The 14,526-nt window shown below is 44.5% G+C and overlaps 1 protein-coding gene and 1 long non-coding RNA gene across 3 annotated transcripts in view; one reads left to right on the top strand and one right to left on the bottom strand.

Moving 5' to 3' along the window:
- Positions 1-14,526, bottom strand: part of MAML3 (mastermind like transcriptional coactivator 3) — a 418,624-nt gene that overhangs the window by 347,642 nt on the left and 56,456 nt on the right. The gene's annotated exons all lie outside the window — the stretch shown is intronic.
- LOC121029488 (uncharacterized) lies at positions 7,292-11,117 on the top strand. The gene is made up of 3 exons (XR_005789748.1): positions 7,292-9,754; positions 10,127-10,235; positions 10,469-11,117. It is a non-coding gene; the product is annotated as an uncharacterized LOC121029488 (long non-coding RNA).

Below are 14,526 nucleotides of genomic sequence, written 5' to 3'. Positions count from 1 at the left end.
ATGAAAAAGATCCATAAACAAAAAAAAGAGAGGAAGTTTTAGCAGCTATTTTTGGACCCCATAAACAAAGCTGATTTTTCCAGAGGAAGAGAATCCTCTAAACTACTTTGGGGACTAAAACATGGCCTGAACAAATCTGTGTTCAAGGTTTTATCATTAGATGGGAAAAGTAAAGCATAGTATTTAAAAGGCTATATAGTTGTTGTTGTTTTTCTAACAATTAGCAGCCATCTGCTCCAACAGTAAATGCCATTTTTTAAAGTTTATTTATTTTGAGAGTAAGAGAGTGCTTGTGCAAGATGGGGAGGGGCGGAGAGGGAGTGAGAGAAAGAATCCCAAGTAGGCTCCACAGTGTCAGCACGGAGCCCAACACGGGGCTTGAACTCATGAGCTGTGAGACCAAGACTGTAACCTGAGCTGAAATCAAGTGTCAGACGCTTAACCGACTGAGCCACTCAGGCGCCCGGACAATAATGTTTTTTTTAAAAAGGCTAGTTCAGCGTCCAACTTCAGCTCGGGTCACGATCTCACGTTTTGTGGGTTCAAGTCCCGAGTGGGGCTCTGTGCTGACAGCTCAGAGCCTAGAGCCTGCTTCAGATTCTGTGTCTCCCTCTCTCTCTGCCCCTCCCCAACTCCCCCTGTCTCTCTCTCTCACACACACAAAAATAAACAAACATTAAAAAAAAATTAAAATAAAATCAAATAAGGCTGGTTCACATGGTTTAGCGTCAGGTAACTCTTCTTGTTACTGAGGCTCAGGTGCTGGTTGACCATTCAGAATTGCCCCCTTTAAAGTGCCCTCGAAGCTTTTCTGCATCTCAGTATCTACTCCCAGGACCACAGCCAAGCTGTCAGGAGGCTGTGAACAAGTCCACAAAATCAAGGATTTGTTGACATACCAGTCACAGCTTGGAGAAACCAAAAGGCTTAATTGCTGTTGTCTAACCTGTTTTTGTGTCTTCTTTGCTCATTTCTTCCCAGCTCTTGACAAATAGGTAATGGGTAGTTAAACATTTGGGACCAGTTAGTCATCTTGCTTCAGTCCAAGTGGAACAGCCAGTAACTTCAAAGGACACCCCTAGTTTGGATCAGTTTCACAAGGGACAGAGCCCAGGCCTGAGGGCGCCCTTATAAAACTTAGGTTATTACTTCATTCCCCGCCCCTGGTTACCTGAGGCACACCGTGTACACACAATAGCTATCAGTCCTCAATCCTAAGTCAAGAGTTCTCTATGATGCCCCTATCGGACTCTGTCAGGAAAAGGAAAACAGAAGATAGGTCCCTGCCACAGTTCCTCCCACTTTTTACTGACTCCTGTTCTCTGTGCCTATACACAAGCTATTTAGAAAAGTCATGCTTTTGGGGCGCCTGGGTGGCGCAGTTGGTTGAGCGTCCGACTTCAGCCAGGTCACGATCTCGCGGTCCGTGGGTTCGAGCCCCGCGTCAGGCTCTGGGCTGATGGCTCGGAGCCTGGAGCCTGTTTCCGATTCTGTGTCTCCCTCTCTCTCTGCCCCTCGCCCGTTCATGCTCTGTCTCTCTCTGTCCCAAAAATAAATAAACGTTGAAAAAAAAAATTATTAAAAAAAAAAAAAAAAAAAAAGTCATGCTTTTGGAGCTGCTTGGCCAAAGCAGGTGACGCACTGCATGAAACTGAGAATTTTGAAAATACTTCCGATTTCTTTTCTTGTCTCCCACACAAGAGCATGCTCAACCCACGCATACCTTGCCATTTAAATTTATGATACAGTTTCAAAATAAAGACTGAGGCACCCATGCTGTTTAGAAACACCCCAAATCCTCCCTGTTGGGTATGGCTGATGCCTTCATTTAGGGTCACATTTTCCCAGAGACTCTAGTGCCTGGGGTACTGAAAGCCATCCTTTTTAACTGTTTTAGATCTGTGGCCATTTGTCCCACAGATTGCTTCTTCGGCCTCTAACATTTTTGCCAGGCAAAAGCGTATGCTTTCTCCTTTAACTACTACTGGTCAGTTGACTTTGCTGAAGGAAATTCTGGCCCTATGTAAACTCATGGAAACCTTCTATTTCACCAGGATACCTTTCATTCTTGGATTCAGTGCAAGTCTTTTCTGAATCTAAGTAGCGGCTCTTAAAGGCCCTCAGTGTGTGTTTGTTTTCCAGTTTGAGAGCATCTCTCCATACGTGCATAAAACATTAAAAGCTTCAGTCATGTGTCTAAAGTCACTCCAAGCTGCAACTAGCGGGTCTTCACAGGGGACTCAGCCATCCCGCACCACGGGCTCTGCCTCACAAGTGCGGCAAGAAGACCCCATCCCCTCAGTGTCCGCGGCAACTTTACTTTCTTTAATTCCTCTTTGGTAGACACACATTTTCTGACTCAAACTCTCTCACCAGAGACTCAAACTCTCTCATCAGAGTTCAGCTCTGATACATATTTCTTCTATTTTCTCTTGCCTCACAATAAACAGTGCACTATCTAGTTGTCAGAATGTTTCAAGTACTTCTACCTGTTTTCTCTCAACGACCTTCTCAGCATGAGAACAGAGACGACCAGGACATTTGAACCACCAAGACTTGTCTGAGTGACTTCAGCTCTCACAGGTGTGGCAGAAAAGGAACGAAAATCCCAGCTTCCAGACTCTCACGGATACAGCGAATTCATCAATACTACTCTGTCTCGTGAATACATAGCAGATATAAAATAAATCTGAACCATATAAAGAGGAAGAAGGGCACAGAGAACTTATGGACAGTGAACTACTTCACTAGAAATTTCCTTTCTGTTTTAGACTGTGCCTCCATTTGACTCACTAAGGAAGAAGAATGAAAACACAGAAAGACCCTTCTACTAATCCCTTCCTTGTATTAGACACTTACATTTTTTGTGTGTGTGACTCCAAATTCTTTTCCAGAAGTCATGTTCTCTAGTTGTCAGCAGAGGGTCCATGCTATCTTGTACATCTTACTGCTGAATATCACCTTAAATACTCATCCCTGTCAAGGCATCCCATGCCAACCCAAAGAAAATACCCCATGAAGTGATATTTGCCTTGACATTCTGTTATTTGGGGATTTTGTGCCATTTTTAGTTGTTCACTGTTATAAATAATGCTGCCAAAGGGAACTTCATTCTTCACAATTATTTGGGGCTTTCTATGGTTTTAAAGGCTATAAAAAGTAAAGTTTTAGCTCTTTTTAACTGCAAGATTCTTCTCAGGGTACTGTACCCTTTACAGAAACATCAGCAAAATGTAGGTTCAGATGTTTTCCCACATTGTGATCAACACTGGGTTTGAAACTTCTATTTACTTTGTTTCCAGTCTCCTAGGCACACAACTTCACCTTAAGGTTGACTTAATATATGTTTCTTTAGCTCCTAACTAGGGTTTGCACTTTTCAGAATGATAATTTAAGGTCTGTATTCCATCCTGTGTAAACTGTCTCCTTCACCACTCATACTGCTTCTTTTTAAGCATATATTAAGACGTTAAGGTGAAGTTGTGTGCCTAGGAGACTGGAAGCAAAGTAAATAGAAGTTTCGAATCCAGTGTTGATCGCAATGTGGGAAAACATCTGAACCTACATTTTGCTCATGTTTCTGTAAAGGGTACAGTATATCCCAAGAAGAATCTTGCAGTAGTTAAAAAGAGCTAAAACTTTAATCATTTTAAGAATCATACCACAGGTGGGAGAAGGGGTCAAAAAATTGTTTAATCGTAACTATCTACACTACCAACCCTTTAGGACAAAAACAAAACAAAACAAAACAAAACAAAACAAAACAAAAACTGCACCAGACTTCTTTACTCAAGGCAAATGGGAACTATTTAGCCTTCTGGAAATTAGTAACAATCATAAACACTTATTAACAGGTTCACCCATATGCAAAATTGTTCACACAAAACTGACCTGGTCAAAGAGAGAAAGGCCTTTCCTTCCTCCCTCACTACATTCCCCATCATCCACTCATAACCCACTCTTCTTCTTCCGGACAAACCTGAATTTCTCCATTATGTCAGAGCTGCCCAACCAGTCATCCAAGGCACAATCTCGTAATCTTGTTTGAATGCTCCCTCTTTCATCCAGTTAGTTCCACCTCCCAAACACCTTTCCTTTCCATTCCCACTGTCTCATAGTTAGGGTTTCCTCATTTTTTTAAGTTTATTTATCGAGAGAGAGAGAGAGAACAAGCAGGGGAAGGGCAGAGATGGAGAGCGAGAATCCCTAGCTGACTCTGCACTCTCAGTACAGAGCCCGACATGGGGCTTGAACCCATGAACCATGAGATCATGACCTGAGCCAAAATCAAGAGTCAGACACTTAAGCGAATGAGCCACCCGGGTGTCCCATGGGTTTTCTTCATTTCACCCAAACAAATACATTTCCCAGCAAACTCATTTCCCAGCTTCCAGGCTCTGCCCTTCAATGTATCCTATGTGGTGCCGTCGGATAAACTCCCTATAGCACAGCTCTGACCTTGTCCCTCCTATGCACAAACTTCTGGGTGCTTTATGCACCTCTAAATCATATTCCAACTGGTTCCCAACCAAAAAAAAACTGCACTTCCAATAGCACTGTCTTTGTACCTCTCTTTGGTATTTATTTATAAACTTCTTGGAGAAAGAAAGTTCACATTATCATCTTATATCTTCACTATGTTTTAGCAAGACCTTAAGTGTACTCAAAAGAACTAATCTGAACTAATCTTTTGTGTCCCATTTGATAGTAACTATTCAAATGTAAACTTCTTAAAAACAGTGCCTTATTAGATCTCCTATAGTTCACTGCTCTCCACATGGCAGAATTTCCACAAATAATTACTTAACAAATTAACTAAGCAATCAGTAGTTCTTGATCCCAGTCTGGATCCACAGTCTGCATGCTCTAGAATAAGCCACCTAAAAACATACTGGTATTTAAAATGTCAACTAAAAGGAAGGCAGTAATATTCAGAATTCTCCTATAAATTAGGTATCAAAAAGAACTTATTGTACACACAAAATAAATAATAGGCCTTCAGATTAAGTTCTACAATCAAATCATATCTATAATCTATACCAGCAAACATACAGATGTGCCACAGGAAGAAATGTGTTGAGACTTATCTATATACTTTCTAAAGAAGTTGCACCTCCTAGAAATCCACTCCTTCCAAAATTATCTTAAGCAAGGCTCAGTTTACTTGATCACATTTTGACCAAAAATAAGATGAACAGAGCTCCCCCTTGACAATCAGCTACACATTCTTCATAATCCCAGTATGACTGAACAGATGGTACCTGGACTGATAGCAGGGAATTCCAAGTTCATGTTCCTTCTTTAATTAGCTTCATGACCTTGGACAAGTCACTTCACCCCAAGGTTCTCTGTGTCTTCCCCTGGGAAATGAGTGTGTGGTTCCGATCTTTAAGACTCCATGCAGCTCGAGAGTTCAACGCTTTATGAGTTAAAAATAAGCTTTTTACTGATACACGAAACAGCATGAATGAATCTCAAATGCATTATGCTAAGTGAAGACATCAGATTCAAAAGGCTACATACGCTATGATTACATTCACAAGGCATTCGGGAAAAGGCAAATAGGGATGGAGAGCAGATCAGTGGTTGCTAGGGATTAAAGGTGGAGGGAGGGTTTGAGTACAAAGAAGTAGCATGAGGAAATTTTCTTTGGAGATGGAATACGCAAATTGTTCTGTATCTTGGTTGTAGTGGTGGTTACAGGACTCTATGCATTTGCCAAAATCCACAGAACAGAATACCAAAAAGAGTGAATTTTGCTATATGTGACTCAAATTATTTAAGGCATTAAAAAAAGTGTATTTCAAAAAAAAACCAATAAAACGTAATAAATAAATTTTAAAAAATGTATTTTTCCGGGGCGCCTGGGTGGCCCAGTCGGTTAAGCGTCCGACTTCAGCCAGGTCACGATCTCGCGGTCCGTGAGTTCGAGCCCCGCGTCGGGCTCTGGGCTGATGGCTCGGAGCCTGGAGCCTGCTTCCGATTCTGTGTCTCCCTCTCTCTCTGCCCCTCCCCCATTCATGCTCTGTCTCTCTCTGTCCCAAAAAATAAATAAACGTTGAAAAAAAAAATTTTTTTTAAATGTATTTTTCCAAATCCGGTGTAATTTTTGATGACATAACAGCTGGACAGTCTCCCCCAAGAAACTAATGCGGACCTCCTGTATTTGCTATCACCATTTTGTTCCAAGACTGATGAACCAAGGTTGTATCCAAATAATTTGCTGTTTGTTTTTGTGGTGTTATTGTTGTTTTTGACCTTTGGATAGCCATTCTACAGAATCCTTTCTATGTAGCTCATTTTCCAGCATGGTACCGTGAAAAAGTAAAATGAACCCAAATGAGAATGTTTCTCAGGCTGCCAAGGCCCTGCGTGGTGTTCACAGAATGTTAGAATGTTGTTATCACTCTTGTGATTCATACTAAAGACATGAGGTACAGAAAGTGAATAATAACAACACAGCAATAACAACAACAATGGACATTTAATTAGCAATTACTATGTTCCAGGTACTGTTCTAAGTGCTCACATACAGCCTTACTAAGTGCCATAGTAATCCTGTGTAGTAAAGATTTATTTAAAGGAATAATTTATTCCTCTTTTGGAGAGTCTATAGCTACTACTAGTGATTCCACAAATTCTTTTTTTTTTTAATGTTTATTTTTGAGACCGAGAACATGAGAGAGCAAGCAGGAGTGGGGGAGGGGCAGAGAGAGACTGGGGACAGAGGATCAGAAGCAGGCTCTGTGCTGACAGCAGAGAGCCTGATGTGGCACGCGAACTCATGAACCATGAGATCATGACCTGAACGGAAGTTGGATGCGAAACTGACTGAGCCATCTAGGCGCCCCCTCCACAAATTCTTAACTAGGCTTTCTTTGGAAGCTGGACAGAAAGGCCTTTCTAAAAGATAAGCCAGCATCTCCCCCTCTGCCTGGTGAGTTCATGAAGTGGGCCTAGCAAAAAGCCCTTCATAGATGACATAGATGACATTTCACAGTCAGGTACAGCGGCATCTTCCTGTTACACCCTTAGAGCCTACAGCAAAGCTGGCCTTCGCTGAGAGGTGAGCATTTCCTAAAGCCTTCCGATACCAGGCAAGAGAAGGGCTGACCTTCTCCCGCCTGCCACTACCAAGGGTCTACCTCTTCTTTTTCATCACTTCGCTGCTTTACATAGGTTTGGGCCACTGGGCAGAAACATGTCCCAAAGCAGATAAAGGCCTGTTCTTTGAAATGACCAGATATCTGGCCAAGGCAAGGGTTCTGTTACAACCCTTTGAACCAGAGGGGATGGTTAGTAAAAAGTGACCAAGCTGCCTGGGCTGAAGGAAACCAACCAAACAAAAACAATGAGCCCATTAGATGGTATTTGAAAGGTATTTAGACCCTGAGAACTCTGAATATAGTAGAAAGGCAGACTACACTGAGAAAGGGCTCTCAACTAGGTTCCTGGGTTTGTTTAGTCTGCGTATCTCAAGTCCAAACTAATCATCTCAATGGTTTGTTTATGACCAGAACAGGGTTCAAATGGCCTCTCAAAGAAAGCAAGGCAGGCCTGACCCAGTCAACTCTATGTTGCAACTTGCCCTTTCTCCCACTGCCCCCACGTTTCCACAGGACCCCAAGCTTCTCTTTATTTAAGTGAAACAGCAGCCCGTAGTTTCATCTATTTCCTATCTTTCTCTTCAAACCAGGCTGTAAGCTCCAAAATGGGCAGGGACCATATCTCTGTGGCTCACTGCTGTATCCGGCTAATTTTTGCAATAAAACTTAAAAACAATAAAATCATTGGGTTAATGGACTTCCTGGAGGGTAAGCTGGCAACTTAGACTGAGTTTAAGGTGCCGCTTTTCCCGGCACCAGAAACAACACTGAGAACTAACAGGTCCCTCCCTCCTGCAAGGGAGCTTTTAGGAAATCTTCAAACGAAATCACCCTTCAGTTTATCAGAATGAAAGACATCCATTCCCAAAATTCTAATCCACCTGCAGGAAGTGGGAAGGGGTTGGGGTTGGGGCTGGGGGGAGGCAGTCAACAAAGCACTCCTCCAGGCCACCTACTCCCACTCCTCAAAGCAGAATCAGATGGGAAACCGGGTGAGGCAAGTTAACCTAGAAGCCCTCCTCCAATTAATGTGTTATTGCTCCTTTAAAACCAAGAACAAACGGCCCAGTGCTCGTGATCCCGGAGGCTGCAGAGCAGTAATTGTCACTTAGCCACTTAACTCCCCGCCGCACTGCTCACTCGCTCGTTGGGGGTTATCTCTCAGCCAATTACGGCTGTCATTTGCGTTTCAATACGTGCCGTCAGGGGCCGGCCCAGTCGACGGCGGAACAGGAAACCCCGGGACCCGAGGCGACTGGCTCCCGGTGGCTGCGGAAGCCCACGCCTCACCGCTGGCTCCTCTGGGGAAGCTGCAGAAGTGCTCTGGGGAGCGCGCTCTCAGCACGGCTGCAGAGGGGCCCCAGGGACCCCACCACAGTCCAGGTTTGTTCTGAGCCTGGGTCTACACTGAGGCACCCGAAAAGAGGAATGTCTGACTCTTGAAAGCCCGAAGTCAATAATAGTCACGGCAATGTGAACGCAATAGAAAGTTTAGCTGCTGAGCCTGACAGCAGACAAGAGACAAGTAGGGGAAGTAGCAGGGGTTACTGCAATATATTATTGTGAAATCAAGGCAGGCACTGTCTCCAAATGCAAACACAGCAGATCCTTAAATCACTGCTCTTTTATGCACTTAGAGTTCCACACAGGGGGTTTACCCATCTACAACTCGGCCCTAAAGTGTAGGGGACACGTGGATTTTCTTAGGCAATCCTGAGTTGAAATATCTAAAAATTATATTTATATCCTATCGTCAAATGATATAGGTTTGTAATAAATGTGTAGTCACAAATTTTATTTTTAAAAATTTAAAAAATTTATTATTTTTTTAAAGTTTCCTTAAAGGCATAATTCTGATGGGAATTTTTAAATAATTAAATCAGAAACAAAACAAAACCTCTGCCAGGTCATGTGTCCCAATTTTTGCTTTTTGAAAAGATGTTGTTTCTGGTTGCTCAGTGAGTCCTAAACACAAAAGGCCTCATCTTTTCAAATATTTTATTTACCTGGACTTCCTGGATCAAATCTATACCACTGATCACTGCATTAAGGCGTTTATCCCGGAGGTTTAAACCTCTCCTGTTTGCAGAGGAAGCATCTGAGCCAGAATGTATTAAGCTAGCCTGAGACGTCCTTTGGAATACACTTGGTCTACTTTAGGGATATACACATTTTAAACCCTGATTATGGGAAGAAAGGGGGAAAGGGTGAGAGGCTGAGGAACAGACCGAGCCTTTTACAACCAAGCTCCTCAATGCACCAGAGTTGACTGTCAGGGGGAAGGCAGAGTGCACCAACACGCAGGGCAGAATATCAGCTAGCTGGGTGGTAAGCGATCTCTGGGTTGTCAGCATCTTCGTTTTCCCAGCTGAATAGCAGTGAGATTGTCCTGCTCACCCTGCAGTTAGCAGCAAGCTCCCCCTGACATTCCATCCTCTGAAGCCCCAGCAACCACCGGGGAGGAGGGCTGGCAGCTAAGGCCATGCCAGAAGAGACCTGTTCTAGCTGGATCCACACACTCCAGTCTCTGGGTCTAAAATAAGACTCTTAACTTCTCTGCCAATGAGCTTCACCAGGCCCGATGACGTTAACGTGTGCTGTCAGCTCTATTTGCAGTCAAGGTCCCTGTTCACCAGGATTTCATCCAGGTAAGGAGGAATTGGGGGGGGGGGGCTCTCTGCAAATGGCCCTGTCCTCCCACTGTGTGCACAGAGAAGGTCTGAAAGGGGTGGTGAGGTATTGTATACCTCATCTTGGGCTGTGCAAAGAGTTGGCTTAGCTATAGTTAATTGCCATCCTCAGGCTACATGCTGCTCACTAAATACCGGAGAAGGGAGACTGTTCAGTGCATAACTAGGAAAACTCACAAGTCTAATAAAACTAACCAGGGGCCACCAGTGCTGACCGTGGCCAGCCACACACAGGGAGACTTGGATGATCCTCACTCTTCTTCTCTGGGGCCTTCTAATTAAGAAAACCTTAAACTTGGAATCAATTTGCTCCCTTCTTGCTCCTTTCAGTCATCACCCTGACCCGTCTCTGATGCAAGAGGGCACTTCAAAAGATGCAGAGTTCCTAAGATAGCCAGTGGCCAGAGTGTGAACTTCCTAATTAAGGACCTACACAAAAGTAACTTTTTCTTCTTTTTGGCTCTTTGTATTTCTTTAAAATGCTGTTTCGAGCTGAACAAACTATTTGAACGTCTTCCCCCTCCCTTCCTCCCTCTTTCCTCTCTCTCTGTCTCTTTGTTTGTGTCTCTGTCCTCTGTCTCTGTCTCTCCCTCTCGATTTCTCATCTGATCAATAGCTTCTCTCTCAGTCATGGGGTGTGCAATAAACTGTTCTTTTTCTTTTGTCTCAAAGCCAAAAGTCACTTTCTGGAGAAACAAGTTCCTCTTCTCTGGGAACTGTGAGCGGCAGCCCAGTGGAGGTTTGGAAGCCTGCCACAGATGGCCAAGAACAAAACCCAGGCCAATCAGCAGGGCGGATCTGAGCCCACATCCAGAGAGGAGCTGCCTCACCACAGCCCTGCTGCTGCCACCAACTGTCTGAGGAGCTACCTCCAGGGGCCGGGCGGGGAGCCCCACCTTCCTCAAACAATGTCACAAAGTCCCTGGTAGTTGCTGTGCAACCTACCTTTCTTCACTCTCCGTGGTCAGATTCTGTTCTGACTCAGTGAAGAACATTTGTTTCCACCTTGTCTGTCCCCAGCCACGTCAGTCACTCTCCCCAACTTCCACAGAGAGAATCAGTGGAACCACCAGCCCCAGATCCTCCAAGATCATACTCAGAACTCAGCCTGGAGCCCCAGTTCTTCCCTGGGCATCTCTGCAGACAGGCCAAACCCACGTATCGAAAGCTGAATCCATTAGCTGCCTCTCCAATGTGACCCTTCCGTGTATGACACCAGCTGCACTTGGGGCTGGGAGGTCATGCTTGACTGCCTCCTCTCATCTCCTACACCCAACTGCAAGCTTTCTGAGTTTTACTTAATAAACATTTCTCAAATCCAGCTTCCAGAATCCAGAGATACGGCCACGGTCCTAGGTTAAGCCTAAACCTGTCCTCTTCATTAACCACCTTCCCCCTCTGCCAGGAGGGGCCTAATACATACATCTAACTCCACTGTCCAGTGACCCCCCCGGCCCGCCCCCCAAGCCCCCCAGCATGACCTTCAGGAACCGGTGTTCCCGTCCCCTGTCACCACAGTCACTGCCTGCAGTGTGGACCTGCTCTCGGCACCTGCCTCATGAGGATGCCTCCCGCCTCTGTGCTCTTGCTCAGGCCCCTCTCACCCCTTCGTCCAGCTAATAACTATGGCATTGCCCAGGCATCTTCTTCCTTTGCTTCTCTTCCTCCAGCCAGGCTACGTGCCATTGCTCAGGGCTCCTATAATGCTCACGCACATTTCTATCACTGCATCCAGTCCCTCAAAGCCAACCTGGGGGGACTGTGCAGTATTTCTGCTTGTGGTCTCAGTACCCATCACACACAAAGTGGTGCCTGTCACACCCAGTAGGCCTCAGCAGCTGGGATTCTGCATTGGCACTGCAGGACTACCGGCTAATACCGTCCATCACCACAGCGCAATCAACACTTTAGTCTGAATTAGATCCGTTTTGGTGTTATCTATTTAAAGTAGACAGACGCCTAGACACCAAAGGATTGTGTACGTAACAGATTTTGTCTGGCAACTTATGTACTTTGGGTACTTAATGTGATGGAGTTGACGATGATGACGATGACAGTGACGTCAACCGTGACAGGAAACTGGAGATGATTAGACGTCCTTTTATTCTCTGAGGCTGTGTAGTTGCTTAAAACGGTACACGATGACTCACAGAATGACAGCTCACTTGTCCCGAAACCTTAACTAACCGGAATACAGCCCGGAACCTCAGTCAGACACACTTCTGAAAAGCCAAAAGATCAGCAAGTGTGCACGCGAGAGCTTAAAGAGATCACTTTTTAGGGGTCATCTGGTCTGCACTCAGAACCTATTTGTTCTTCCTTTAACCCCACCTCCGATCATCTGTGCCATCTCCGTCCTCAGTCACAGCAAGTCAGATGTAAAATGTGAGGCGGGTGAGGTGGAAAGAGGCTCCCAGGGACCAACACGGTGGTGGTGGCACAAGACTCACCAGGTGCAAAAGGAGAGACAAACTTCAAAAGAAACAAAGTACACAGCAGTCTGGCAGTCTGGGGACAGTTCATGTTTAAGGACAATGAGTTCCACACATGTTAATAGACCCTAATGACACATCACACATGAGAGGTACAATATTTACCCTCATACTGATGACTGAGATAGCAAAAGAGAGCTGAATTCTGTCCAGTAGTCTCTACTTGCAGGCAAAAGGAAGTGGGGAATATTTTAAGAAGGATTTCTATCAAAGCGTTTGGGTGTTTAGGGGCACCTGGGTGGCTCACTTAGTTAAGCGTCCGACTTTGGCCAAGGTCATCGTCTCACTGTCCGTGAGTTCAAGCCCCCCATCGGGCTCTGTGCTGACAGCTCAGAGTCTGGAGGCTGCTTCAGATTCTGTGCCTCCCTCTCTCTGTGCCCCTCCCCTGCTCACACTCAGTCTCTCTCTCTCTCTCTCTCAAAAATAAATAAACATTTTAAAAAATGTTTTAAAAAAGTGTTTGGGGTTTTGTTTTGTTTTTTTGTTAAGTTTTGGCACCTGCTGGGGTAGATTGTGTGTCATCTGGAAATTTTACTGCTGAGATACCTAACAAGTGAGCCATTACTTAACTCCATCCAGCATAGACCCGTTAAGTAAGCACGTCACAGGCCTTGCCTACCAAGAGTGTACAACCTAAAACGACTCAACACCCGAGAGAATTCATTTGTATATGCAGCTTTATTTTAAAACACAGTGAAACAGGAAACCCTTCTGCCAAAAAACTACCAAATATAGCATGTCCTACACCTCCCCATCCATGCAAAACACTAATGGACTATTTCAGGTCAAGGGCACAAGAGATGAGTCTATTTCAAGGCAACTTCCAATTCCAAAACAATTTTCTTTCGGTCTTGACCACCCTCTCTCTGCCTCTCTTTCCTTTCCTCTCTCCCCCTGCCTTTCGCCATCTTTTCTTAGACCCTCAAATACACAGGAGCAGCTCAGATGACAGAAAAGGCCAAGACAACCAGGTTCTGTTTACTTCATGCCAGGTCATCATTTCCTGAGTGGTTCAGCAGATACAACCCAGGTTAATCCAGAGAAGGGGAGGATGACAGATACCTGGTTGTTTTTCACAATTAAAAAAAAAAAAAAAGAAGAAGAAGTCAGAAATGGGATTAAAAGAAAAGGCTATTGGATTAGAAAATATTAAAGGAGAGGGGTACCTGGGTGGCTCAGTCAGTTAAGCCACTGACTCTTGATTTCAGCTTAGATCATGATCTCATGGTCAGCACCCACGTCAGGCTCCACACTGAGCATGGATCCTGCTTGGGATTCTATCTCTCTTGCTTTCTCTCTGTCCCTCTCCCCTGCTCATGCTCCTCTTTCTCAAAATAAATAAATAAACATTAAAAGAAATTTTAAAGAAAATATTAAACGAGAAACTCTTTTAGAAATAGGATATTGCGGGGCGCCTGGGTGGCGCAGTCGGTTAAGCGTCCGACTTCAGCCAGGTCACGATCTCGCGGTCCGTGAGTTCGAGCCCCGCGTCAGGCTCTGGGCTGATGGCTCGGAGCCTGGAGCCTGTTTCCGATTCTGTGTCTCCCTCTCTCTGCCCCTCCCCTGTTCATGCTCTGTCTCTCTCTGTCCCAAAAATAAATAAACGTTGAAAAAAAAATTTTTAAAAAAGAAATAGGATATTGCCAGAAGGAACGTACCAAGAGGAAAGAAAGGGTGGAGGGTGGACAGAAAAAAGAACCTGGCTAATCCTATGAACAATATCAAAGAGTTAAGTAGAAAGAATGATGGGAAAGAAGCTAAAGTTTGGCCACTTATCTGACCATTCCTGAAAAACCAGATATTTCACAACTGCATCTCCTAGCTCATTGTTTCTGCCCTTCCTGGTGACAAGAAGGAAGCGAACGCTTTGAGCAAGATGGGAGAAATTACTACCATAATCCCAGTATTGTGTTTCTACCAAATGTTTCCAAGCTGGCATTGGAGGAGGAGCATGAAGTGTCCGTTTCTGACTGGTCTGGCATTTTGTGAACCCACCTCGATTAAGGAACTTGTCTTGAAAATCTTCAAGTCTTTCCTATTTTTTCCACGATAGTTAACAAAGTAGTAGACTACAGAGACATAAACACTAGTTACTCATTTATTCCACATTTACTGAGTACCTATTATGGTTTTGGTCCAGAGAGTTCTTAGAGTTCTCACATTTTCAAATTGGGACAGATTCTATTTTGCATGTGTGAAGGGTGTTGACTTATCTGATGAAGAATATAATTGCAGTCT

Source organism: Herpailurus yagouaroundi, unplaced genomic scaffold, assembly GCF_014898765.1.
Source record: "Herpailurus yagouaroundi ecotype Mexico unplaced genomic scaffold, PumYag 28, whole genome shotgun sequence".
Classification (NCBI taxonomy): Eukaryota; Metazoa; Chordata; class Mammalia; order Carnivora; family Felidae; genus Herpailurus; species Herpailurus yagouaroundi.
The sequence above is the reverse complement of the archived record's forward strand: the minus strand, read 5'-3'. Positions and strand labels throughout refer to the sequence as shown.